Source organism: Rhinopithecus bieti, unplaced genomic scaffold (assembly GCF_001698545.2).
Source record: "Rhinopithecus bieti isolate Rb0 unplaced genomic scaffold, ASM169854v2 scaffold_41913, whole genome shotgun sequence".
Taxonomy (NCBI): domain Eukaryota; kingdom Metazoa; phylum Chordata; class Mammalia; order Primates; family Cercopithecidae; genus Rhinopithecus; species Rhinopithecus bieti.
The window spans coordinates 3,826,263-3,854,148 of NW_016818964.1; the positions used below are offsets into that span (position 1 = coordinate 3,826,263).

At 43.3% G+C, this 27,886-nt stretch overlaps 1 protein-coding gene and 1 long non-coding RNA gene across 3 annotated transcripts in view; one reads left to right on the forward strand and one right to left on the reverse strand.

The window, feature by feature from the left end:
* The window catches only part of DICER1 (dicer 1, ribonuclease III), a 72,194-nt gene extending 67,390 nt beyond the window's left edge, over positions 1 to 4,804 (reverse strand). Inside the window, exon 1 of one of the 2 annotated variants that reach the window (XM_017857934.1) lies at positions 4,483 to 4,804. The gene's annotated coding sequence lies outside the window, so the exon portion shown is untranslated. The remainder of the gene's footprint in view (positions 1 to 4,482) is intronic. The other variant, XM_017857936.1, reaches the window with a different exon arrangement.
* Position 4,805: 1 nt separating this feature from the next.
* LOC108519136 (uncharacterized) overlaps positions 4,806 to 27,886 on the forward strand; it is a 27,479-nt gene continuing 4,398 nt past the window's right edge. The window contains exons 1-3 of the long non-coding RNA XR_001882537.1: positions 4,806 to 5,101; positions 5,436 to 5,477; positions 6,122 to 6,282. This is a non-coding gene — a long non-coding RNA (uncharacterized LOC108519136). The remainder of the gene's footprint in view (positions 5,102 to 5,435; positions 5,478 to 6,121; positions 6,283 to 27,886) is intronic.

Sequence of the window (27,886 nt, forward strand, 5' to 3'; positions counted from 1 at the left end):
GATGAGAAAGCCATTTTGTACTCAGAATTATTTTAACAAAGGCTTTATTATGCAACTGAAAATGTCAATTTCACCAGCTACATCTCAAAAATAACGTTTTCCTTTCTGTATTAATTCATCAAGTATACACCGCGATACAAGCAGTCTTACTTTTTAGATCAACACATGTTCCTAAAAACTGGGTGAAAGGGCCAGGTGCGGTGGCTTACGCCTGTAATCCCAGCACTTTGGGAGGCCAAGACTGGCAGATCACAAGGTCAGGAGATCAAGACCACCCTGGCTAAACACGGTGAAACCCCATCTCTACCAAAAATACAAAAAATTAGCCAGGCATGGCGGCGGGCACCTGTAGTCCCAGCTACTCCGGAGGCTGAGGCAGGAGAATGGCATGAACCCGGGAGGCGGAGCTTGCAGTGAGCTGAGATCGCGCCACTGCACTCCAGCCTGGGCAACACAGCGAGACCCCGTCTCAAAAAAAAAAAAAAGAGAGACTGGGTGAGAATTCCTACTTGGAAAACCCTCACTGCTCATGTTGTCCAGAGAGCTTATTCCTGAATGGATTGTTATTCAGCATCTGTCAACAGTCTGAATGAGACAACTGATATTCAAGGGACACCACCTGAAAGAAATTAATGAATCAAACCACTGGAACAGTGAACACCTGTATTATTAAAGCTTTTCTATTATGCCTGAGGCTTTTATCCAGTTTCTCTAAAATGGCATGTGAAAAAATGTTTCTCTATCATTTGTAAAATGTAAAACATTTTCTCCATATATTGCTAATGCTATTTAATGTAACAATTCAAAAGACCGATTGCTCTTCATACAAGAGAAAAATCTGCTTCTCCTAATTGGTATGCTTCCTTTCATTAATCAACGTGAGTTACATGCAGGCACTCACCTTTCCTTGCCCCAATCATTCATCTGATTCTCTGCTCTACATTCTATACTACCAACCTTCACCACTTTCATAGTACTCTAATACTTTCCTATTATAAGACCATTTCAAATCCTTTCTCAAAATAGACATCATAAACTATTAAATAAATGTACTAATACTAGAGTCTTAGCAGAAACTTGGAAGAACTGAAAACTAGCCATCAAAAAATCAAAAGGCCCAAGTCCCACAGGCTAAGGAGGTGGAATACCAAGAAAATAATGCTGCCTCAGAAGACTACAGTCATCTGGCAAGTGGTAAATTGCAAAGAAACCTGTGAATAAGAGCTAGTATAATACATACATTGGGCTTTTGGGATGAACTAAGCTCTTGAATGTCCAAAAAGCACAGCAAAAGGTCAACAAAACAAGTCACTTGGCTCCAACTTTCTCTTTATACAAATTAAACAAAGATCTCACCAATATCTTCCTCTGGCATTCAATAAAGCACATCTTTCCATGTTTGATCAGTTTTTTGAATACCTACTTGCCAGACACTATGATAGGAACCAAGATCATAAAAAGGAGTAAATCCTGGGCTTCAGAGAGATTACAGATTTTACTGACAGAGAGATGTTGTTTGTAGGAAATTATCAGTTTGGAGGAACCCTGAGAAAACTAATACTGCAATAAATTCTGAGTCTAGTCTAGTGTTTTGATGATCAAGAAACAATGTGACCACTTTGAGGTGTATGTGTAAAGGAAGGGAAAGCATGGACTCCAATGAATTATTTGTATACCTATGTTCACAGCACCATTACTCACAGTAGCCAAAAGATGGAAGCCACCCAGGTGGCCATGGACAGATGAATGGATAAACAAGATGCAATATATTCATAAAATGAAATACCACTCAGCTTTTCCAAGGAAGGGAATTCTGACATCTAAATCATCACAGATGAGCCGTGGAGACACCATGCTGGGTGAAAAAAGCCAGACACAAAAGAACAAATACTGTATGATTCCACTTATTTGAGGTTTCTCGAATAGTCAGAGACAGGACATAGAATGCTGGTTCCCGGGCATTGAAGGTAGGATGGAAAAAGGAGTTAGTGTTAATGAGAACAGTTTGAGTTGGGAAAGATGAAAAAGTATGGAGATGGATGCTGGTAATGACTAAAAACAATGTGAATGTACTGTATGCCAGCTAGTTGTACACTCAAAATGGTTCAACGTTATGTTATGTATATTTTACCATGCCAAATAAAAAAAAGAACAACTATCTGAAATATTCAAATAACCATTCGTTCACCTGAACATTTAAGGCTAGACACAGCTTCATTCATTCCGCAAGTCTTAACTGAGGAGTCACTACACGCGATGCAGCCCTGGAATCCACTCGGAACGGTAATGCAATACAAAGAGCACGCCTGCAAAGATTCTGAAACCAAACCAGGATTCGATCTTGGCTCTGCCACTTCGAGATTCCTAACTTGGAGTAATAATCACGGACTCTGAGTTTCCTTGCCTGTAAAACAAGGGCAATATTGAGTTGATCGCAGGGTCACAGTAAGGATTAGAAGAGAATATATGTAGAACCTGACACATCTTGCCACGTAACAAGGAGGCGCTCAATAACATGTTTCCCTTATCTCCTTTGCCATGAGCAAGTGGAAGTGTGACCACGACATGGTAGGGTCGCAAGTGAGAGAATGTCTACGAAATATCTACCTTCTCAAATGAAACAAGCTCCTCACATGTCAGATAGTGGTAGAGAATAAAACATCGCAACGCCACAAAAGTCACCCTCTCTAGAAGGTAGCACTACAAGTACTGTACAACCCACTATGTGACACCACAAAATCACTGTCAAATAAGAATCATGAGCCACATCAAAAGAAATGTCTTCTAAAACCAAGACAATAAAGCTCAATAATAGCAAAACAACCCTGTTACCCAACTCACACACTGAGCCACCGGCAAAAGACAGCAGTCAGGGCTCACCCTTCAAACATGAGATGGAAGCACAAAAGTAGAGCAGGCCCTCACTAAAAAGGATTGTAGGAAAATGTCTTTTCTCCCCACATAAATAAAAACGGACTAACTGTTCTTTTCTTAAAACAGCATTTTGGTGCCATGAGTAAATCTATAAACATATGTTACCATGATCAATGTTTATAGTGACCATGTTAAAAGCAATCTTTAGTTGTTTTTTTAATCTATTGAGTTTTATGGAATATGCCCTAAAATGAAGTTTTGAATGTATATAGCACATATTACATAAAATACACACGTGCCACAGGTAGCTTTAAAGTAGACTTTGCAAAATAAACTGGCTATTCCAGAACCTAATTCCCAAAGATATCAATAATATCGAAAATTACTATTCTTTAGGACCTGGCTTATCCCGAACCCATCTTTTAGTAAACTGAGTTTTTTGGTGAGGATGTATATTTTTATTTAGAAAACTTAATGCTTACACCAATACATTTTCAATATAGCTAACCTGTTTCAAAAGCACATTTTTAACAATATTTTCCGAGTTACTTAACTCCTAACCTGAGTCCTTTTCCACTGACTCAAAACAAGCACCACCGAAGACACCTGACAATCAGGATTGTAAAGATTCAGAATATTCGAAGACAGAAGCATAGACGTCCAAGTGATCCTCGTTCATCAGATGAATGTTTTTAAAACCTGAAAGTCCTAAGAACACTTACTTATCGTGTAGACCAGTAACGTGTCCCTTTAACCACAACTCTCTCCACAAAAGCACTGAGTGAACACTACACACCAAGGACCCTCCACTCATCTCCACGTTTCCGCAGATCTTCAGGATTCTAAGGACACACTCAGTGGTTTGCTAGCTCTGACCTCCAGGCAGAGCCATCAGGGCAACTCAGCTTTTCTGGACAATCTACATAAATCTGATGTGCTAACTTAAAACATACTCTGATTTCCCCAAAATCAAAAACCCTGAAGAAAGGCTCCTCCGCAGGGTCTGGGCATTTTGGCACAAAAACATCTGAGGGGAGAGGAAAAAGAATGGCCTCGGCCCCGCCCGCCCCCCGGGGCCCCGATCTGGTCCCCTGACAGTAATCACACAGGACCCTCCCGGGAGGGACCTAGAGCCCGACTTCGTCCCCTCCGAGCGCGGCGCAGCGGCCCCATCAGAGGAGGGCCCCAGGGTGCTCCGGATGGCAGGGCTCGCGTCTCCACCTCCGCTGTTCCTGCGCCACTCTCGCGCGCGTGTCGGGACCTGTCAAGAACCCGCTGGCCTCGCCAGGCCGGGGAGTGGGCAGGCGCCGGCATCCCCCACCACGCCACGGAGGTCCGGAGAGTCTCCCAGGGCTGCCTCGCGGTGAGGCGCCGGGGTCGGGGCCCAGGAGCAGAGCCGGGGCGGGCAGACGCCGGGTCCACAGGCCGCGCTGCGCGGGACGAAGAGGCAAGCGAGGCCGCGCCCTCCACCAGCACCCGCCAGGCCCGGACGCGCGGCTCGGGCCCATGGCCCGCACGCGTGGCCTCGGCCGCGGAGCGCGGGCGAGCGCGGCTGGGCGAGCCGCTCCTAGCCCGGACACAAAGCTGCTCCGCGGGAGCCCGGCTCACCTGCAGCACGGGGCGCGGGGCGGGCCTTCGAGAACCCATCGACCCCCGGCTCCGGCGCGCGGCGTCACAGCCCAGGCTTCCCCGGAGCGGCCCGGCGCCGCCGCCCCCGCCGCCATTTCCTCGCGCTCGCCGTCGCCTCGTCCCCGCTGTCAGGTTACTCCATTCACCTGGGCCTGCAGCAGCCTGCCGCGCCTCCGCTTCGACCCCTCCCGCCGGCGCCTGCGGAGACTGCGCAGCGCCCGGCTGGCCCGCAGCCTGCGCACTGCCCGCGGCAACAGCGCACAGCCGCTTGGAGAATCCCACTGGCGCCCGCGCCGCCCTCCGCGCCCCCACGCTCCGCTCGCCCCGTGGCAGCATGAGAGCGAGCCTGTGATTGGACAGGGCCCGGCGGTGAAAGGTTAATCCCGGCCCCCCAGCCACTCAGGAGCAGGGAGACAGCGGGTGCGCGCGCCGAGGCCGAGGCGGTGTTTGCGGCCCAGTGCCGAGACTGGACCTTAGTGGCTGGGAGTCTTTGGGGCCCTCGGGAACCCGCGCGCCGAGGTCGGCTAAGTTTGGCTGACTGTCTGAGCTCTCGGAATTCGACTGCCTCCATTGTTGCCCCTTCTGGCAGCCACAGACCGTAACGTGGCCGTAATTGTTCCCCAGAGAGCCTAGCTTCTCTCTGAGCACCTCCCTCGCCTTTTTAAAGTACCTTCCCACTTGCCTGCGTTTCCCCGCGTTAGTGGTGCAGGGGCCTTCGCATTTGGGGAAATAACAAACACCCACTTCCGCCCCCCACCCCAACTGGGAGCCCCAGATAATGAGAAATAGACGGTGGCCCTCTGTATGTACACTGATCATTTGCATAGGTCGGAACCACCCACCACATCTCGTAGCTAGGAATTAAAATATCGGTGGGAGTTACATAAGTGACTGGCTTAAAGAACATTGTCTTAATTTATCCCCAAATGTAGACATCTGTTCAGTGGACTCCCTGATAGGCCGGTTTGCTCCAGGTGAGGTGTGCTTACAGCAACTGCAACCGTGTTTCTTTCAGCCCATGAGGGTGCGCAGAATCTACTCTGCGCCTGTGCTGTCTGGGCTGTGCTGTTCAGTTTGGGGCCACCAGCCCCGCATGGCTCCTGAGCACTTAAAGTATGGCTAGTCGGAATCGAGGTGTATGCGTTCTTTACCAAATAATGTTCAAAAAATTGTTACATGTTGAAGTGATAAACGTTTTTTGATATATTGGGATCAATATATCAAAATATATAAAAATATCAGTTTTATTTTTTAGTGTGGGTCCTACAGAATTTTAAATGTCATCTGTGACCTGCATTATATTGCCATTGGGCAGGCTGATCTAGGGCTTGCATGCCTGTGATCCTTACGTGCACCCTGTAAGGTAGGTGCTTTAACTGTGTGCACATTGTGAGATAGGTGCTGAAACTACTTCCTTTTTTTTTTTTTTTTTTTTCTTCTGAGACGGAGTCTCGCTCTGTCGCCAGGCTGGAGTGCAGTGGCACGACCTGGGCTCACTGCAATGGGCTCCCTGCAATCTCTGCCTCCCAGGTTCAAGTGATTCTCCTGCGTAAGGCTCCTGAGTAGTTGGGATTACAGGGGCCCGTCACCACACCCAGCTAATTTTTGTTATTTTTAGTAGAGACGGGGTTTCACCATGTTGGCCAGGATGGTCTGGATCTCTTGACCTCGTGATCGGTCTGCCTTGGCCTCTGGAAGTACTGGGATTAGGGGCGTGAGCCACCGTAGCCGGCCTGCTTCCTATTTTAATAGATGAAGAAGTGGAATGACTTCCAGCAAGTAAGTAGCCAGTAAGTGAACAACTGAGATTTGAACCCAGGTAGTGTGGCTTTGAGGCTGGTGTGCTCAATCATTACTGTGCTAAAATTTTGATAATATATTTACTATGAATTGGCTTAAAGTTTCACTTGAAGATAGCATATTCATGGGCAAAATTAGGAAGTAGGATGCTCCTGGCAGACCTATGTATTAAAAAAATAGTTTCTTAAATGTCAAGCGCTGTGAGCATGTCATACCTTTAAGTCCCCAGTCATACATATAAGGCTTTCTGGAGATAATTCTTTATGAGAAGGACAGCATCTCAGTGTGGGGGTAGGCACTGGCCTCTACTGACATTGGAAATTTGTGGGCTGGTACAACTTCAGCCCCTCTGGTTGTCCTCTCGCAATCTGTCAAGACTAGCCAGGCTGCTTGCTCCATCAGCAGGTTTACCTGACTTTTGACTTTTTATTTTTATTTTTTATTTTTTTTTTGAGGCAGAGTTTTGCTCGTCGCCCAGGCTGGAGGGCAATGGCGCAATCTCGGCTCACTGCCACCTCTGCCTCCCGGGTTTAAGCGATTCTTCTGCCTCAGCCTCCCGAGTAGCTGGGTTACAGGCATGTGCCACCACACCCGGATAATTTTTATATTTTCAGTAGAGATGGGGTTTCACCATGTTGGCTAGGCTGGTCCCAAACTCCTGACCTGCCTCGGCCTCCCAGAGTGCTGGGATTACAGGCATGAGTGGCCAGTTTATCTGATTTTTATTAATTTCAGTTTTTATTTTTAAAATAAGTAGTACATCCATATTGTTCATTTATCAGAAAGCCTATAAAAGATACACAGTGGAAAAAGACCTCCCTCACACCTGTCCTAGTGTTACAAATAGGTGACCACTGTTTCCTGCTCATTCTTCAAAATGTTTATGTGTATACAAGCCAAGACATACTCTTTGTGTTCCTTGTTTAGAAAAATGCCAGCATGCAGTACATATTTACTCCACCTTGTGTTTTTCACTTAATGTAACCAGAGGACATGTTTATAGTAATACATACAGAGCTCCTTGCTGTTTTTTTCCAACCCCCTTAATATATTATTGCAGGTATATCCATACCATAATTTACCAGTTCTCTATTGATGGATATTTAGACTTTAAGTCTTTTGGAATTAAATGTTGATCCTTTTGGAATCAATTTAATATATAGGGTGAGGTATGGATCCAAATTAATTTTTTTGTCCAGGTGGCTACACAGTCATTTATTGAGCAGTTCACTTCTGGACTCTGTATCCATTCTAATGGTCTATTCATGCTTCACTTGCTGGTTTGTTTTAAATCCAGAGACATAAAATCTTGTAAGGGATATTGTTTCACACTTTGTTTGGATCACTAGAAATCTTAGAGCCAATATTTCAGCCCATGTTAAGCAACAGTATAGTACCATGTGGTATGCATTTTCTATGGGCTAATTTTTATTTTCCCTTAGCCCTGATTATTTCCACAATTTGGTTTATTTTTTGTAGAACAAGCCAGGATTTAAATATACCTTTAAGACTCTCTGTTTGCAAGTAACAGAAACCAACCTGAACTAGTGCAACCAAAAAGGGATAATTTATCATAATGATTTAGGTGCTTCCCACAAAAGCCGAGAATAGGAATACAGCCACATCTTAGCAAAAACTAGAACCAGTCATTGGAAAGCTTCCAGGAACCCAAAAGGTACTCTCTGTGCCCCTCCTTTGTGATTGTTTTCTGTATATCTCTACTAACTTGTTCTGTCTGCTTTTCCATCTACATGGGAGAATACAGCCACTCCCATATTGGACTGGACTGTCAGCTCAGTGGCAAGTCCAAGCCCAAACAAGGAAGATGGGGCAGCAGCCCTGCAAGGCCAGACAGCTGATTACATACAGGAGAACTACACAAAGAGAAACTATATTGAGGGTAATGGGAGCCAGATTTCTCCCTGTTGGAGAAGGGAGTTACAAGTACAGAGATAGGAAAAGCAAGAAGTTTGTGTGATTGGATTGGAATTGGAGATATTCATGTAAAATCATGGTTCTTAATACATGTAGATATAAAAATAAATATAAAAGTGTGTATATATATATTTTGTGTGTGTGAGATTTTGAAATATATATTTGGTCTTTGACCTCATTTTCTGGTGTACAACTCCTAAATTCCTTACAAACACCAAAGTGATGTTTTTTGTATGCTAGTGAGTTGGCTGGTGGCTGGGAGCCCCTAGGTAGTTTTAGGATGGGGCTGGTCATCAGAAAAACCAAGGCAGGCTCAGAGGGTTGGACCTTCAGCCTATCCCCAACTTCTTGGAGAGGAGAAGGGTTGAAGGTCAAGTTATCACCAGTGGCCAACAGTTTAATCAGTCATGCCTTATCTAATGAAGCCTGTATAAAAACCCATAAGGACAGGGTTGGAGAGCTTCTAGATAGCTGAACACCAGGAGGTTCCTGGGAGGGTGGTGCACCCAGGGAAGGCATGAAAGGTTTGAGCCCCTTCTCCCATACCCCATCCTATTTATCTTTTCTTCTATATTGTTTGTAATATCCTTTGTAAACATAAGTGTCTCGCTGAGTTCAGTGAGCTGCTCCAGCAAATTAATCTAACCCAAGAGGGGGTCATGGGAACAACAACTTGAAGCCTGTCAGAAGTTCTGGAGGCCCAGACTTGGGACTGGTCAGTGGCCAGAGACAGAGTGGGGCAGTTGTTGGGGGTGTCTTGGGGAGTGAGCCTCAACTGTAGGATCTGATGCTATCTCCAGGTTAGAAGGGAATTGGAGGACACCCAGTTGGTGTCTGCTACAGAATCGATTGCTTGCTTGGTGTCTGGGGAAACACCCCCCGATATTTGGTCACTGAAGTCTTCTTTGTTAATTGTTGAGGGTGAGGGAATAGGGTGTGTAATTTTTCCTCAGTCAGATATACACACACACACACACACACACACACGTCTATCAATGTGTGTACATATATTTCCTAGGCCTACCCAGTGGGAAGGCCTTGGTGCAGCAACACCACATTAGCCAAAAGAACACCTAACACCTAGCTCTAAACACCATTCTCCATGAAAAGGAAACAGGGCTCTTTAGAGAAATGACTGATTTTAGGATTGGGCCAGAGAAAGTATAGTATGAGACTGGAACGTCTTGTGCTAGAAAGTGTGGAAATGCTCAAGAAATGGTGGAGACAGTTCAAAAGGACAAAGCAATCAGCCTGAAGAGGCTCCTGTGGGCCAAATCTGGGACAATGTGAACATCGAAATCATAATAGCAGGAGATTGTATCCCATGGGTTCAAATGGAATCCATGAGTCCACACTTTTTAAAAAAATAAATGGCAATAAAGAGCTCCTCTTTAGAATAGAATTCAATAGTACATTTTGAAAAAAGAATGGACTTGCAACCCAGTCATAGGTTCAGTAGCCCACTGCTTGCAGAGCACCATTAACAAGAGTGAGGTCTGCTATAAAGAAAGTGACTTTTTATTCCAAAGCTTAACACGGGGAAACGTGCAGGTTCCTGCCTTGAGGGTACTGATTTGCTTTTGGGGCAGAAAGCAGGGGCTTTGAAGATGGGATTTGGCATGAATGGCATGCAGGGGAGGGAGCAAGCAGGTGAGGGTCTATATGACTCTCCTTGGAGCTTTATCTACCAGGTGTTTGAGCTGGCACCATGGCAGGCAGAACTAGACTGTAAAGTGGCCATTGTCTGAGATGCTTTCAGAATTGTGATTCCCAGTGTTGGAAGTGGGGCTTGGTGGGAGGTGATTGGATCATGGAGGTGGGTTCCTCATGAATGGTTTACCCATTCCCTGGGTGATGAGTGAGTTCTCACTTGGTTCATGTGAGATCTGGTTGTTTAAAAGAGTTTGGGACCTCCCCTTCTCCCTCTCTTGTTCCCACTCTCACCATGTGACACACTGGCTTCCCTTCACCTTCTGCACTGATCGAAAGCTCTCTGAGGCCTCACCAGAACCCCACTAGATGCTGGCATCATGCTTATACACCCTGCAGAACTGTGATCCAGTTAAACCTTTTTCTTTTTTTTTTTTTTCTTTTTTATTATACTTTAAGTTCTAGGGTACATGTGCACAACGTGCAGGTTTGTTACATACGTATACTTGTGCCATGTTGGTGTGCTGCACCCATCAACTCGTCAGCACCCATCAGCTCGTCTTTTACATCAGGTATAACTCCCAATGCCATCCCTCCCCCCTCCCAACCTTTTTCTTTATAAATTACCCAACCTCAAGTATTTCTTTTTAGCAAGGCAAAAATGGACTAATACAGAAGATCAGTACTAAGGAGTGGGCATTACTATAAAGACAGTTGAAAATGTAGAAGTACCTTTGGAGCTGGGTAACAGGCAGAGGTTGGAAGAGTTTGGAAGGCTCAGAAGAAGACAGAAAGATGAGGGAAAGTTTGGAACTTCGTAGAGACTGGTAAAGTGGTTATGACCAAAATGCTGATAGAGATATGGACAGTGAAGGCCAGGCTGAGGAGGTCTCAGATGGAAATGAGGAAGTTATTGGGAACTGGAGTGAAAGTGTTCTATGTTACATCCTAGCAAAGAGCTTGGCTGCATTGTGTCCACACCCTAGGAATCTGTGGAAGGTGGAAATTAAGAGTGGTAACTTAGGTTATTTGGCAGAAGCAATTTCTAAGCGGCAAAGCATCCAAGAAGTGGTGTGACTGCTTCTAACAACCTATCAGATATAGGAGCAAAGAAATGACTTAAGTTGGAACTTAGATTTAAAAGGAAACCAGAGTGTAAAAGTTTGGAAAATGTGCAGCCTGGCCATGTGGTAAAGAAGGAAAAAGTGTTTTTAGCAGATGAATCTAACCACTTGCTAGAGAGAATTGCATGAATAAAAGGGAGCCAAGTGCTAATATCCAAGACAATGGGGAAAAGGCCTCAGCAGCCTTCCAAAAATCTTCGAGGCAGCCCTTTCAAATGCCCAGAGGCCTAGGAGGAAGGAAAGGTTTCAGGGGCCAGGCCCAAGACACTTCTGCCCAGCACAGCCTCAGGACGCTACTCCTGGTATCCTGGCCACTCCAGCTACAGCTGTAGCTCAAGGGGCTCCAGGTATAGCTTGGGTTATTGCTTTGGAGAGCAGAAGCCACCATAAGCCTTGATGGCTTCCACGTGGTGTTAAGCCAGCAGGTGGACAGAATGCAGGAGTGAAGGAGGCTTGGCAACTTCCACCTAGATGCCAGAAGATGTATGAGAAAGCCTGGGTGTGCCCAGGCGAAACCCTGCTGCAGGGCCAGAGCCCTCATGGAAAGCCTCTAATAAGGAAGCACCAAAGGGAAATGTGGGGTTGGAGCCTGAACATAGAGTCCCCCCCAGGGAACTGCCTAGTGGAACTGTGGGAAGGAGGCTGTTGCCCTCCAGACCCCAGAGTGGTAGAGCCACCAGCAGCTTGCAAACTCAGTGTGGAAAAGCTGCAGGCACTCAACTCCAATCTATGAGAGCAGCCATGGGGGCTGCACCCTGCAAAGCCACAGGGTAGAACTGCCCAAAGCCTTGGGAGCTCACTCCTTGTGCCAGTGTGCCCTGAATGTGGGACACAGAGTCAAAGGAGATTATTTTGAAGCTTTAAGATTTAATGACTTCCCTGCTGGGTTTTAGACTTGCATGGGGCCTGTAGCCCCTTTCTTTTAGCGGAGTTCTCTTTTTTGGAATGGGAATATTTACCCAGCATCTGGGTACCACCGTTGTATCTTGGAAGTAAATAACTTGGTTTTTATTTCACAGACTCATAGGTGAAAGAATGGCTCTCCAGATGAGACTTGGGTCTAGGGTCTTTAGAGTTAATGCTGGAACAAGTAAGACTTTGGGGAGCTATTGCAAAGGCATGATTGTATTTTTAAATGTAAGAAGGACATGAAACTATGGGGTTCAGGGGTGGAATGATATAGTTTGGATGTGTGTCCTCTCCAAATCTCATGCTGAAATGTAATCCGCAGGTTGGAGGTGGGGCCTGGTAGGAGGTGATTGGATCATGGAGGCGGATCCTTCACAAACAGTTTAGCACCATCCCTTTGGTGATGACTGAGTTCTTAGTTCACATGAGATCTGGTTGTGTAAAAGAGTTGAAGACATCCCTCTTCTCCCTCTGTTTATTCTGCTGTCACCGTGTGATACACTGGCTCCCTCTTCATCTCCCACCATGACTGAAAGCTCCCTGAGGCCTCACCAGAGCCAAGCAGATGCTGATGCCCTGCTTGTATAGCCTCCAGATCTGTGAGCCAGTTAAACCTCTTTCCTTTATATATTGCCCAGCCTCGGGTATTTCTTTATAACGATGCAAAATGGACTAACATACTCTGCCTTATAAGTACAGATCTTCTTCTTAAGCAAACAATAAATTCAGCCTTTTCATTCAAATACTAAGGGTTGCCCTCTTCCTTGGACAGTTGTCAGTGCCTGCTAACATCCCAAACTAGCAAGGCCTCACCCACCCTGATCAGCTTTAAGGGAATACTTCCCCCAAGAGAGTTCCTTTCCTGGGGGAATTCTGAATGTCACCTGTTAAAATATTTTTTCTGATTTGTTCAATATATATTCATTGAGCACTTCCTTTGTGTGAGAAATTATTTTAGGGGCTAGAGCTACAAAGTTGAAAAAATAAGATGTGGTCCGTATGTTCATAGAATTCACAGTACAGCAGGAGCAAAATGACAGTATCAATAAAGTTTGATGATTGCTATGATAGCAAATGCACATGGATGGATATGGGGCCACATAATTAGGGGACTCTAATGTAGTCCATGGGGTCAAGGAAGGTCTTCCTAAGTAAAGAATCTACCTGTAGCACTGAGACCTAAAGTACTAGTAGCCAGGTAAAGGGCACAGAGTGTTCCAGGTAGAAGGAACAGCATGCCCAAAGTCCAAAAGCAAGGAAGTCTGACTTCTTCAAAGAACTGAAAAAGAAGTCCAGTATTTACCCAACACAGCGCAAGAGATGAGAGAGACAGGAAAACGTCACCAAAACACAAAAAGAACTCATATCATGTTAAGGATTTGCTGTTTCATCTAAAAGACAGAAAAGCCATTGAAAGGTGTTCAAGCAAAAGGTAGAATGATCAGATTTACATTTTTGCAAGTTAATTCCAGCCACTGTAGAAAATAGAGGAGAACAAAATTGAGGTGTGTGTTTGCAATAGTGTAAAAACAGCGATCCCCAACCTTTTTGGCACCAGGGACCACTTTGTGGAAGACAGTTTTTTCACAGGGTAGGGGAGTGTGCTTTCGAGATGAAACTGTTCCACCTCAGATCATGAAGTATTAGGGTCTCATAAGGGGCGTGCAACCTCGATCCCTCACGTGTGCAGTTCACCATAGGGCTCACGCTCCTGTGAGAACTAATGCTGCTGCTGATCCGACAGGAAGTGGAGCTCAGGTAGAGTGATGTTATTAATACTGAATGTCAACTTGATTGGATTGAAGGAGGCAAAGTATTGATCCTGGTTGTGTCTGTGAGGGTGTTGCCACATGAGATTAACATTTGAGTCAGTGGACTGGGAAAGGCAGACCCACCCTTAATCTGGGTGGGCACCATCTAATCAGCTGCCAGCATGGCCAGAATATAAAAGCAGGCAGAAAAACGTGAGAAGGCTAGACTGGCTTTGCCTCCCCACTTATATCTTTCTCCCATGATGGATGCTTCCTGCCCTCAAACATCGGACTCCAAGTTCTTGAGCTTTGGGACTCAGACTGGCTTCCTTGCTCCTCAGCTTGCAGATAGCCTATTGTGGGACCTTCTAATCATGTGTTAATACATATATATCCTATTAGTTCTGTCCCTCTAAAGAACCCTGACTAATACAGGTAGTAATGTTTGCTCATTTGCCACTCAGCTCCTGCTGTACTCAGTTTTGAATGGACCATGGACTGGTACCGGTCAATGACCTAGAAGTGGGGGACTCCTGGTGCAAAAGATGTAGTAGCGGCTTTGAGGATAGTCTTAATGGGAGAGAAATATCTGAATCAGAGACATTTGGGCAGTAAAAGTGTGAATGGTTTACTCTCTTTTGTTTTTCTGAGATGAAGTCTCACTCTGTCACCCAGGCTGGAGTGCAGTGGTGCGATCTTGGCTCACTGCAAGCTCCACCTCCTGAGTTCAAGTGATTCTCCCGCCTCAGCCTCCCAAGTAGCGGGGACTACAGGTGCCCGCCACCACACCTGGCTAATTTTTTGTATTTTTAGTAGAGATGGGGTTTCACCGTGTTAGCCAGGATGGTCTCGATCTCCTGACCTCGTGATCCACCTGCCTCAGCCTCCCAAAGTGCTGGGATTACAGGTGTGAGACAGGGCACCCGACCTACTCTCCTTTTTTATAGCTGTGGTTGCAAGGCCCCCAAGACTTTATCTTCTAGAAAGTAGAAGATGCAACTAGGGTACAACATTGCCACACATTAGAGCTTGGAAATCTGACCAAGGGCCTTCTTCATCATAATTAACATTAACAGTCTTGCCCAGGCACCGTGGCTCATGCCTGCAGTCCCAGTACTTTGGGAGGCCGAAGTGGGCAGATCACTTGAGGTCAGGATTTCGAGACCAGCCTGGCCAACATGGTGAAACCCCGAAACTACTAAAAATGCTGGTTTTTTGTGCTACCTTACCTGCAACTTAACCTTCCTGTCCATCTCTGCCTTACACATCTTTTACTAGAGGGTTGTTCACAAAAGCTTGAAACTTGTGTGTATGCAGTAAAGGACACATTTTATCATCAGTTTGGTTGCTCTTCGATTATCTGCAGGTACAAAATGACCCAAAACATTAGGAGATACCCTGTTGTTTCTATTAACCATAAGGAAAAAGAGTTCATTATAAGATATATTTTATCTTTGTAAATTATCATTAATCTTTCAAGATTGGCCAGGGCAAGCAGGTAATTACCAAGCTTCCTCCTTACCTGGTCACGGGCTAACCTGGACGTTGCATTGTCCCATACCCTTTCTGAAAGGCTGCCTGCCTTCTTAGTTTGCAAAATATGAAACTCAACCCACAGTCCCTATATAACCTTTTCCCGCTCACCTTTCAGAATGAACATTTGAAGGCCGGGCGCGGTGGCTCAAGCCTGTAATCCCAGCACTTTGGGAGGCCGAGACGGGCGGATCACGAGCTCAGGAGATCGAGACCATCCTGGCTAACACGGTGAAACCCCGTCTCTACTAAAAAATACAGAAAACTAGCCGGGCGAGGTGGCGGGCGCCTGTAGTCCAGCTACTCAGGAGGCTGAGGCAGGAGAATGGCGTAAACCCGGGAGGCGGAGCTTGCAGTGAGCTGAGATCCGGCCACTGCACTCCAGCCTGGGCGACAGAGCGAGACTCCGTCTCAAAAAAAAAAAAAAAAAAAAAAAAAAAAAACAGAATGAACATTTGAACCTATGTTTACCATTTTAAGGTTAACTTCAATTTTAACACTTCCTATAGCATCTACTCAGCCAAACTGTCCTTCAACCAAAATCTCTTTGATGAGTCTAGAGTTGAGAAAACTGCTCAGGAGAGGGAGAGTGCGGTGGCTTCACTTCAGCTGCCTCTGGGTAGGATACTGACTCACCCTTGTTCACTGTAGATTCTAGTATCTACGTGTCTGTCAAAGTCATTCTGCTCATTCCATGGCTGGATCATTTGGCCACTTTCTGAGTCACATTAAACACATTATGTTTAATTCAAAAGAAAGATTCTTTTTGAATAGTTAATTCTTCTTGTTCCAGTAATTCATTCCTTCATTCTTCAGCAAACATTTTTGGAGCACTGGTCATGCTCTAAGACTGCCCAGGAGACTGGGAACATAATGGAGCATAAGCCCTAGTGTGTCCAGTGGGAGGGTAGGATGTTATGACCCCTAGTTTACCTCTGTCCCCTGCCCTCCCACTGGACTGTGAGCTTCCCAGGGTCACACATTTGGACTTATTCTCCATTGTGACTCCAGTCTCTCAGAGAATCTTAAGCACAAGTTACAAAGGCTTTTTTCTAAGGGTTAATGTTCTTAAAATCAGTAAACCAGTTTTTTTTAGTGATCTCCAGTAGTTTGCTTAATATAAAGAACTCTAATTATATAACTTTTCTAAAGGTTATCTATTTTTAAAAATCAGCAAAATATGACTTAGTTTTTGAGATAAATAATAATAGTAGTGATGCAGTAATGATAAGTAACATGGAGAGAGCATTTTTTTTTCCTTTAGAGATGGGGTCTCACTGTGTAGCCCGGGCTGGAGTGCAGTGCTTATTCACAGGTATGATAATCGTGTACTACAGCCTCGAACTCCTGGACTCAAGCAATCCTCCTGCTTCAGCCTCCTGAGTAGCTGGGACTATAGGTGCATGCCACCACACCCAGCAGATAGGGCACTTTTTATGTGCCATATATTGTATCAACGGATGGATCGTAATCACTTGATCAGTTCTTCTCCTGAATCTCTTATCTTGGTTAAAAGTGCCTGCCCAAGTCCAGTTCGTGGCTCAGTATGGTGCATCCCACGGGTGAATTTGAACTCTCTCTTGTGATTCTGTTTCGTCCTCTTTGTACTGTTATTGCCTGGTTCTGGTCCTCTATTTCTCCATTTTCTGTCTCTCTAACCTGCCGTCCTAACCTGCTACCTACCATCCACCCTCTCCTTTGTTGCAAGCAAAGGCTATTGCCCCAGGTGACTGCTCTCCTGTCCCTGCCCTGTATCAAATCTCTCAATGGCTCCCCAGTGTCTGCAGACTTTACTTTCGAGTTCAAAGTTTTCAGTTGCTGGTTCCTGCTTATGTAACTTCTTGCACTGCTAAGAAGTTAGCCTTCTAACACCTTACTAAGATTTAACCACATCGGGCTGCACTGTTTCCTACATACGATGAAATTTTGCACCTCCATGCAGTTATTCATGCTTTCCCCCTTGCCCACAATGCCCTTCCTCTTTCTGTGCCCTAGAAATCCTGCCATTCTTCAGTCTTTATCTCAACTGGTCTCCTCCTTTGGGAGGTTGCCCCTTTCTGTGACCTGATACGGTACTTGCTCCAGACCCCACTCCCTGCAGCAGAAAGAATTTCTTCCTTCTCTCTGCTTCCAAGGCACACTACATATACTTTTATTCTAACACTCCTCACAGGGTATAGTTTTTCTTGAGTATCCATTTCATCTACCAGACAAAAGTTCCTTGAAAGTTCTCTTAGTTCAGAAAATGAAATCTGGCCTGTGCTAGGCACAACTGCTGTAAACAAATGACCTGGTCCTTCAAGGAAACGGAAGGCCCTTTCCTTGCCTTCCAATGGTGGTCAGCCTGGGATAAATGAGAGCACCACTGGCCTCTCCTTGCCCTTTCCCCTGCATTTCCATTTTCCTGCCCATCTCTCTTAACACTTTCTAAACGTCCTTCCCCCACTCATCGCTTAATTGTATCCCACTCCAATGATTATGGTTTTAGGTAAAGCAGAGTAACTCTTTTACACTCTAAAACCTTGGCTTTTCTAAATCAGCATAAAGTCAGCAGATCACCAAACGTCAGCCTGGACTAGGGGCTGCCCTCAGGCTGCTCACCTAGGAGCTCCTTGAGGGCAGCATCCTCATGTTAATTATATTTATATCCTTCAGAGTCTAGCAAAAGGCTCTGAGCATGACATCACTTACAAAACTTCTGAATTCATTATGAAAGTCCGTAAAGATGAAAGCTGGAGATATCCAATTCAAAGTATTTACAGTAGATGGAGCTATCTATTTCACTGTGGTCCACTCTTGTATTTCATGTATCATGTAAAATTATTAACATTCTGGCAATTAATCAGGTCATACTTTTTGAGGAAGCATATTAAAACTATGAGACTTGCCCTGTTTTCTTGTAAGCTATAAGTTGCTAGAAAATGTTATTAAAGTGTTTCCCTATATATTGTATTGTTATTAAAAGCAATTGATATAAGTAATTGAAGACCTTAGAAGCCAGAGATACAATGAAATCTTCAAGACCTCAATAGATGAAACGTGCAAAGGACATTTATATTTCCTGTAAGGGCAGCCAACTTATAAATAGAGAGGTCAACCCTCCCACTTGTCATCTTTAAAAAGGCAAAAAAAAAAAAAAAAAAGGTTATTAGTTTGCAAATATACTTCTAAAATATATTTTCTAAATTAACCAAAAATGTAAGTGCCCAAATCTGATAAAGTTCTGTTGAAACTGTTAACATTCATAGTAATGATAATTGCTAGTCTTTTGGAAATCAACTTGGTAGGAAAATAAAATAATCCTTCTTTTGAACTGCTGTGTTTTCATTAAGAAATAATCTAAAAGGAAAAGTCAAATTCATGAGGTTATTTGTTACAGCCTTTTTTATTGTAAAATATTCAAACAACCAAAATAATAAATATTAAGTGACTAAGTAAAATATGATAATAGAATTATTTGACATCCTGTAGCCATTAGAATATGTTTGCAATCTATTTAGAGATACGGAAAAATGCTTATGACTGAGGGGGGTTGGACCGAACTCAGAATATAATCTTGTATCTATTCTCTGTTAGAATTTCTAAAAATTATACATAGATAAAACAAGGATTGAATTAAATGGAAAATTAAAATTGTATATATATATATATGTTAAGTGATTACTAGTGAATTTTTTTTCTTTATAATCTTTTTGTTGTTATAATGTTTTGGCAGTTAAAAAATTTAGAATATTTACTTCATCCTTTTCAGTTTCCTTGCTAGATGGAAGCAGGTAAAAATTTGTTGAGATTCAGAATTTTGCATCTAATCAGAAATAATAGAATTGTCATTGGTTTTGTATTGCTCTGCTATTTTTCCATCAATAATACACATATTTCTGTCCTCAATTTGGTATAAATTAAACACCAGACTACAGGATCTTTAAAAAGAGGGAAACAATATCTTATTCATACGTTTTCCCCAGATCCAACACAGTGCTTGGCACATAGTAGACACTGAATACCACTTCTCCATAATCTATATTAAGTGACCAAGTGGCTAAATAAATTTCTAAAGACGCTCTCGCCTTGTGGCTGTGAAGTTCATGGATTTCATCCTGATTTACCAGACATAAAATAAGCTATTGAGAGTCTCCATGTGCATGGGGCATTCAGTGAGTGTCTTTTGAATGAATGACCACTTGATGTAGTCATAGAAATTGGTTCTAATATAGGACAGGAGAGATGAAATATCTCTCAGTCTAATTTATATGTAGTAAAGAATAAGTTTCTGAGATTGCAAGGCAACAAAAAGGTCAGGGTTTGATAGTTCCTTTCCCAGTATTTCTGACCTCGGGAGACTAGATGTGGGAAAATGGCAAAGACCAAAGGAATATGTGTACAGTCATTTCAACAGCAAGATTCATGAGTAGGACACATCACTTTCACTCAACATCTTATTGGTCGGAACCTAGTCACATGGCCACACTGAGCTGCAAGAAACACTGGGAAATAGTCTTTGCAGGAGACTAGGGCTGAGCTAAATACTTAGCATAGTTCACAAGATACAACTAGTAATCTGCCATCACAGGATATTTTTAAACTTTTTATTATGGAAAATTTCAAGTATACAAAAAAAAGGTATAATGAACTTTAGTGTATCCATCACAAGTCTTCAACCATTACCAACATTTGCCAATCCTGTTTCCTCTCTCCCCCATCTTCACTTTCCCACTCACTATATTTTTTCCTGGGTTTCTTTAGTTGTTGTGAAATATACATAACATAAAATTTGGATTATTTTTAGCATGCCAGCTTACCCATGAATACGTCAAAATGCATCTCTGATAATCCCTTTTTTGCTTTATCATCTGCCGTTTTCACACATAAGATTAATAATTCATTAATATCATCTAATTTCTAGCCTATATTAAAATTTATCCATATGTCTAAATAAATGTCTTTTATAGTTATTCAAATCAGGGGCCAAAGTCCATAAATTACATTTGGTTCTGTCTTTAAAAGTTGTTTATTTTTTATTTTTTGGAAATGGGGTCTTCACTATTTTGCCCAGGCTGGTCTCAAACTTTCCATCTCAGTTTCCTGAGTAGCTGGGATCACAAGTGCCTGCCACCACACTTGGCTGGTTATTACGTCTTAGAAGTCTCTTTTGCTTTGTAACATCTCCTCCCATCCACTTTAAAGAATATTATCAATGTATTAGAGACAGCAGACCGTATTTTGGGAACAATGTTCCACAGTACATTTTAAACTTTGATTGAATTAGGTCTTCAAGAAACATCTTTAGATTTGTAGAATGATCTGGTCAAAAGGCATCAACACCTCCATGGCGCCTGCTCACCACACTGACAAGTGGACAAGTTTATCAAGTAGAATGCCACCAGTTGGTATTTTCATGTTGCGTCCTTCACAGCTTGGTGAACACCAGGTGGCTGGTGTCTGAAATTGTATGCTAATTTTGCATGTGTAAGTTGTACCTCAATTTATAATTTGTCAATTTAAAAATGTGTAAAGTAACTTACATTTCCTTAGTTGCCATTGTAGCCCTTGTATTTATTTATGATTTACACTTTCTCTTAGGTGACTTGACTGTTCATATCCTCGTACTAGGCAAAGCTGGACCCCTCTAACCCCTTAGATAACTCTGTAGTAACTTCCTATTATAGTCATGACTCTCTCTCTCTCTCTTTTGAAATTAAACTTAGAAAAAGAATAGACTTTTTTTTTTTTTTTTTTTTTTTGAGATGAGGTCTCGCTCTGTAGCCCAGGCTGGAATGCAGTGGTGCGATCTTGGCCGACTGCAACCTTCCGCCTCCCAGGTTCAAGCGATTCTCCTGCCTCAGCCTCCCAGGTAGCTGGGATTACAGGTGCCTGCCACCATGCCTGGCTAAGTTTTGTAGTTTTAGTAGAGATGGGGTTTCACCATGTTGGCCAGGCTGGTCTCGAACTCCTGACCTCAGGTGATCTGCCCACCTTGGCCTCCCAAAGTGCTGGGATTATAGGCATGAGCCACCGCACCCAGCCTGACTTCATTTTTTAGAACAGTTTCAGTTTACAGAAAATTGAGAGTTCCAATATGCTCCCCGACCCCACTCACAGTTCACCTGTTACTAACATCTAGCATTAGTGTGGAACATTTGTTATAACTGATGAATCAATATTGATATGTTATTAACTAAAGTCCATAGATATTATTAACTAAAGTCCATAATTTTTATTAGGATTCAATCTTGGCATTGCATGGTTCTAGGGGTTGTGACAATGCATAATGACATGTATCCGCCATGAGTTTTATACAGAATAGTTTTACTGCCCTAAAATTCTCTACGCTCTGCCTATTCATTCTTCCCTGGTGAACCTTGGCAACCACTGATTTTTTTAGTCTTGCCTTTTTTTAAGTCTTGCCTTTTTTTAGTATTGCCTTTTCCTTTTTTAAAAACAATTTTTTTAAGAGACAGGGTGTCACTCTGTTACCCAGGCTAGAGTGCAGTGGCAGTATCACAGTTCCCTGCAGCCTCAAACTCCTGGGCTCAAATGATCCTCCCACCTTGGCCTCCCAAAGCACTGGGATTATAGCTGACAGCCACTGTGCCTGGCCATGGTTTTGTCTTTTCCAGAATATTATATAGTTGGAATGAGACAATCTGTAGCCTTTTCAGATTGGCTTTTTACATTTAGCAGTATGCATTTAAGGTTCCTTCCTATATTTTCATGGCCTGATAGCTCATTTATTTCTATTGCTGATAATATTTTATTGCATGAGTGTACCATAGTTTGCTTATCTATTCAACTATCAAAGGACATCTTGGTTTCTTTCAAATTTGGCAATTAAATAAAGCTGCTAAAAACATTTAAGTATACATTTTTGTGTGGACATCAGTTTTCAATTCATTTGGGAAAATGCCAGGAGCATGATTGTAAGATCATATGATGAGTATGTTTAGTTTTGTAAGAAATTACCAAACTGGTTTCCAAGTGGTTGTACTATTTTGCATTCTTACCAGCAATAAATCAGAGTTTCTGTTGCTCCACATCCCCAGTAAGATTTGGTGATGTCAGCTATAATCCCAGTGCTTTGGGAGGCCAAGGCGGGAGGATCGTTGGATTTCAGCCGTTCCGCTAGGTGTGTAGTGGTGTCTCATTGTTGTTTTGAACTGACAAGTCACTGTGGATATATAATATTGGGCATCTTTTCATGTCCTTATTGTTCATTTGCAGATCTTTGTTGGTGTCTCTTCAGATCTTTTCCTACTTTTTATTGGGTTGTTGTTTTCCTACTGAGTTTGAGAGCTCTTTGTATATTTTGGATATAAGTCCTTTATCCGGTTTTTCTCAAATACCTTCTCCTAGTCTGTGGCCTGTCTTTTCATCGATCTCTTAATAGTGTCTTTCACAGTTAAACTTTTTATTTTGAGATAATTGTAAATTTACATGTAGTTGTAAGTAATAATACAGAGACACCCTGTGTACCCTTTACTCACTTTTCCCCAAAGGTAACATTTTATAAAACTATCGTGCAGTATCGCAATGCAGTATCACAATTGACATTGATGCAATAAAAATGGAGAACATTTCCATCATCACAATGCCAGCGGGTTGGTTTGTTTATTCCATTTATATAATTAAATGCTATAAATTCCCCCTCCCCCAAAATTAAATAAATGAAAGAATATGGGGCTGCTTGTAAAATGGCAGGAAGAGGTGGAGGACCAGATTTGAGATTCTAAAGCTTCAAGAACAATACCCGAATCTGATGAGAAAATGCCTGCAAGGTTCAGCCCTGCCAAGCCCTCTGGACCCCAAGAAAGAGAGAAAGGTGAGCTTTCCAGCACTTGTGTTTGTAGAACTTTTGCTACAAAACTGCAGAATCCAAAATAAAGCAGACAGCCATCTGAGTGTGAATACCAGATGGTTTATATCCATGAGTTGAACCGCAAGACAAAGCAGAGGAACACAATCCGATTACAAAGGATGCTGGATTTGGAAGAAGAATTTTCAGCATGAAAATCTCTCAGCATCAGCCCTTTGTAAACCAAAATATTTTGGTTTACAAAATTCTTTAGGAATTAGAAAGTCTGGTAGACTTTCATGTAAGCCCTGTTGGTTAATGCCAGAGAACAGGGCCACCCTGGGGTTGCAAAGCAGGTGGGGAAACACAGTTCTGTAGTTCTGCAGTTCCTCCTAGGAATGGACTTCCTCCTGGGCCAGGGCACTCTTAACATTTTACCCGAAATACTGGTTCATGAGGGGAAGTTGGGGTCCGACATGCCTCATTATACCTCTCCAGCATTAACATCAGCACAGACCTTAAATCTGATTGGAAACGTGTTCAATCTATTATCCAAGAAACATTTACAACCATTCTCCAGGAAGCCTGCTAACATGAAGGCTTCATCTGCATGATAAAACTTTGGTCTCTATTGATAACTCTTTCAACCAATTCCCAATTAGGAAAACTGTAAATTTACCTATAACCTGGAAGCCCCTCACCTTCAAGTTGTCCCACCTTTCTTGATCAAACTAAAGTGTTTCTTAAATATATTTGTTTATTTTATTTTATTTTAATTTTTTATTTTTCGAGATGGAGTCTTGCTCTGTTGCCCAGGCAGGAGTGCAGTGGCACCATCTCAGCTCACTGCAACCTCTGCCTCCTGGGTTCAAGCAATTCTCCTGCCTCAGCCTCCTAAGTAGCTGGGATTACAGGCACCCGCCACCATGCCCAGCTAACTTAAATATATTTGATTGAAGTCTCATGTCTCCCTAAAGTCTATAAAACCAAGCTGCACCCTGACCGCCTCGGGCACATGTTCTCAGAATCTCCTAAGTGCTGTGTCATGGGCCAAGGTCATTTCTATTTGGCTCAGAATAAATCTCTTTAAATATTTTACAAGGTTTGACTGTTTTTGTTGATACTTTCCTCTGAGGTGATAATCAAGATGTCTATTGAGTTACAGTGGAAAGTTAGATTTTTAGGGACAGAGAGATCAGGGTTAAAATTTAGACCTTGTAACCTATTGCCTACGGGTAGCCTTGGACAAGACATTCATCAGCCTCCCTTTCTTCATCTGTAAAATTGGGGTGGTAATCTATCTTCAGGGTTATCGCAAAGATTGAAGAATAAAATGAACATCACAGATCTGATGAATGTTCTGGTTTCTAACACTTAATAAATGGTCATTCTCTCAGGAAAATAATGAGGTAATTCCATTTCCCAAGATGGATGAGAGACCGGAGCTACTATCTGCTTCTCCACTATTCATTCTCTCCTTCCATTTTATTAACAGAGAGCCTTTTTGTTTCTTAGCGGGAGAACTTAAAGAACTGCATTTCCCTACGTCCCTCACAGCCCAAGGGGTGACACTGTTCTCTAGCGCTGGCCAATGGGACTCATATGAAGATCTACCAACTTTCTATTTTATATTCTTCTTGTAGCTTCCCTGCCACAGGAATGTGGGGCTGGGGTGCAGAAGCCGTCTTTGGATCAGAAGAGAACATGAGGAGGAAAGCAGAAGACAGAAGTCAGAAGAACTTGAGACACTGGTGACACGAGTCCCCAGGACCTTCAATCACCTGTTGGAGGAAATTAAAGCTGGCAGGGGCCCACATTCCCCTGATCCTACCTCCTTGGCCTCCTAAACTGATGGGATTATAGGTGTGAGCCACAGTGCCAGCCAGGAGGAGGTTTTTATTACTTTGGGAGGCCATGGCGGGAGGATTGCTTGAGCCCAGAAGTTCGACGCCAGCCTGGGCAACATAGTGAGACCCTGTCTCTACAAATTATAAAGAAAAAAATTAGCTGGGTGTGGTGGTCCAAGCCTGTGGTCCCAGCTACTTACGAGGCTGAGGTGGGAAGATCACTTAAGCCTGGGAGCTTGAGGCTGCAGTGAGCCATGATCACGCAATTTCACTCCAGCCTTGGCAACGGAGACCTTGTCTCCAAATAAATAAATAAATAAATAAATAAATAAGAAAATTAAGCCCTATGTGGAGAAGCCAGTGTAGTCAGGTTTCTGTAACTTGCAGTTGAATGTTACCCCTGACTGAGGTAGAGACTATGTCTCCCAGGCCCACAGATCCAGGGATGACCTGGCTGTTAATAATAACTTTGAAATACAAATAATATAATGTGCAGGAGTGGGAGGGCAGCCTGGACTTTTATCCCGTTTACCACACAGACAGCAAAAGTGAGCACTTATTTCTTGATGGATTTAGAAAAACCAACATTTTCCCATAGCATCTGTGTGATGGAGTGTCCATCCCTGGTGTGAGGTACAAAGCACCTGTCTCATTGGTCCTTGGAATGCAGTGCCGGTTCTTATTCCACATGCTGCACACAGGAGGACGTTTAGGGATTCCCTCCCTCACCAATTTGTGTCCAGGGCTCCCAAGTGTTTGAAATTAGGGAGAAGCCTAATTTGGTTCAGTACTGTCTGGTGCCTTGATGATGCTGGAAGATGCCAGCTGACTGAAGCCAGGCATTCGCCTGCATCCAGTGTGGCACTGGGAAGAATATCCTGTATCCCAAGAAGCCACAGACCCTAGGCAGTGTCTTTGCCTAGCAGGAGTAATTTTTCTAGTGGTAGACTGGCCTGCTTGCCAGAGCTGTGGTCAGTGAAGGAGGCTCACAGCTGAACTGCTTAAGGCTATTTGAGATAAAGTTCCTGTGAATCATTAGCCACTTTCAAGGGCATTTGGTAAGTCAAATGAGGTGGGAAGGAGCCTGTTCTGTTGTTAGCCAACTCAAGAGTGGCTGTAGTGAGAATGCCGCTTCCTTTGCATCCTCCTCCCCATCTTCAACACCACCATCATCACCATCACCATCATCATCACTATCATCATCACCACCATCACAATTATCACAATTATCATCACTATCACTATCACCATCATCATCACTATCATCATCACCACCACCATCACAATGATCACAATCATCACTATCACTATCATCACCATCACCAACATCATCACCATCATTACCATATCACTATCATCACCATCATCATCATCACTGTAATCACCATCACCTCCATCATCATCACAATTATCACCATCATCACCATCATTATCATCACTATCATCACCATCATCACCATCACTATCATCGCTATCATCACCATCACCACCACCATCACAATGATCACAATCATCACTGTCACTATCATCACCATCATCACCATCATTATCATCACTATCATCACCATCATCACCATCACTATCATCGCTATCACCATCACCACCACCATCACAATGATCACAATCATCACTGTCACTATCATCACCATCACCATCATCACCATCATTACCATATTACTATCATCACCATCATCATCACTATAATCACCATCACCTCCACCATCATCACGATTATCACCACCATCATGATCACCATCATCACTATCATCACCATCATTACCACCATCACCATCATCATCATTATCACCACCATCATTCCTATCATCACCATTACCACCATTACCATCCTCATCACTATCATCACCATCATCACTATCATCATCCCCATCATCACTATCATCACTGCCATCATTCCTATCATCACCATTACCATCATTGCCATCTTCATCACTATCATCACCATCATCCCTATCATCATCACTATCATCACCATCATCACCACCATCATCACTATCATCACCATCATGATCACCATCATCACTATCATCACCATCGTCACTATCACCACCATCATTCCTATCATCACCTTTACCACCATTACCATCCTCATCACTATCATCACCATCATAACTATAATCATCCCCATCATCACCATCATCATCACCATCATCACTATCATCACCGTCGTCATCACCATCATTACCATCATCATTGTCAAATGACCTTTCTTGGTCCAGTTGTACCATCAGTAAAATAAGGAATATCACATGCCTCTATAACCTTAAAGGGATATTATCAAAACAAAATTAGACCACATATTTGCAAGTGTCTCATATCCTTTGATAGAAAACTGGGAATTATCAGAAAATAGAGCAATAAGCTTAGATAGAAGTTTAGGTAAGTAGTGACTTGTCCGTAATACATAATTAACAATTATTCTGATTGCCTTAAAACAAAAACAAAGATTAGTCTTTCCCTTTAGAAGGAAGAAAGTACAGGTGGTTCAAGGCAATGCCACTTAAAATGTGGTCTCTGGGCTGCTGTGGGTCCCTGGGCTTCTACAAGATAAGTTCAAAAATTGAGGTTGGTGCAGTGGCACTGAGCCAGACATGGTGGCTCACTCCTGTAATCCCAGCACTTTGGGAGGCTGAGGTGGGAGGATTGCTTGAGTCCACAAGATCAAGACCAAACACAGTGAGACCCTGTCTCTACAAAAAAACTTTAAAAATAGCCAGGCATGGCTGGGCGTGGTAGCTCACGCTTGTAATCCCAGCACTTTGGGAAGCTGAGGTGGGCAGATCACTAGCGCAGAAGATCGAGACCATCCTGGCTAACATGGTGAAACCCTGTCTCTACTAAAAATACAAAAAACTAGCCAGGCGTAGTGGCGGGCACCTGTAGTCCTAGTTACTCGGGAGGCTGAAGCAGGAGAATGGTGTGAACCCAGGAGGTGGAGCTTGCAGTGAGCCCAGATTGTGCCACTGCACTCCAGCCTGGAGGACAGACGAGACTCCGTCTCAAAAAAAAAAAAAAAAAAAAAAAAAA